Raw genomic sequence first — 638 nt, 5'->3', positions numbered from 1 at the left:
CTTTCCACCACACTTACCACTCCCTTCTGGCAACACCGTCTTCCGATATCGCAGTGACGCGGTTTGATCAAGGACTAAATATATAGACGTTGCGGTTTGATAACATATCTACTTCGCACATTGTTATACACCTGAGACTGGCAACGCACATCTACGTCAGATACAGGCAGTCTGGTTCCGTCGGCCGCTGGAGCTACATCTAAACTGGGAATAGTGTTCGACATTTTCGCCCCAGTGATAAAGCCATGGCATTTTCAATCATATGGTGATTTACAGTCATTGTCGGCCGTTGATAAGTCCCGAAATAATACCATAAACAGTCGAAAAGTGATCCTTTATCGGGGCAGGATGCGTGAATCGGACGGTAGTCTGGAATTTCTCTTCATACCGCAAATTCAACAGTATCTCCAAGACAATATGGTAAATGATATGTTATTTCCTTAGTAATGTGGTGATTTTGTGTCGGATTCTTTCCCAAGTTGAAATTCTAGCGAATATAGATTAGTGTTCAGGGTTTATTTAAAATAAAAGAAATAAGTGTGTGGGATTTCACAAATAGTTGTGTAGTTTTCTAGTGATCAGTAATTATGACTGATATAAATAACAAAGTAGGTATTTGTGAATGTGATGTACACTAT

The 638-nt window shown here is 39.8% G+C and overlaps 2 protein-coding genes across 2 annotated transcripts in view; both read left to right on the top strand.

The window, feature by feature from the left end:
• LOC119581961 (ceramide synthase 5-like) overlaps positions 1 to 638 on the top strand; it is a gene marked incomplete at its 3' end in the record, with an annotated part of 60065 nt that overhangs the window by 45064 nt on the left and 14363 nt on the right.
• Positions 1 to 638, top strand: part of LOC119581963 (bifunctional peptidase and arginyl-hydroxylase JMJD5-like) — a gene marked incomplete at its 5' end in the record, with an annotated part of 6366 nt that overhangs the window by 1846 nt on the left and 3882 nt on the right.

This window comes from Penaeus monodon, chromosome 15 (genome assembly GCF_015228065.2).
Source record: "Penaeus monodon isolate SGIC_2016 chromosome 15, NSTDA_Pmon_1, whole genome shotgun sequence".
Lineage (NCBI taxonomy): Eukaryota > Metazoa > Arthropoda > Malacostraca > Decapoda > Penaeidae > Penaeus > Penaeus monodon.
The sequence above is the reverse complement of the archived record's forward strand: the minus strand, read 5'-3'. Positions and strand labels throughout refer to the sequence as shown.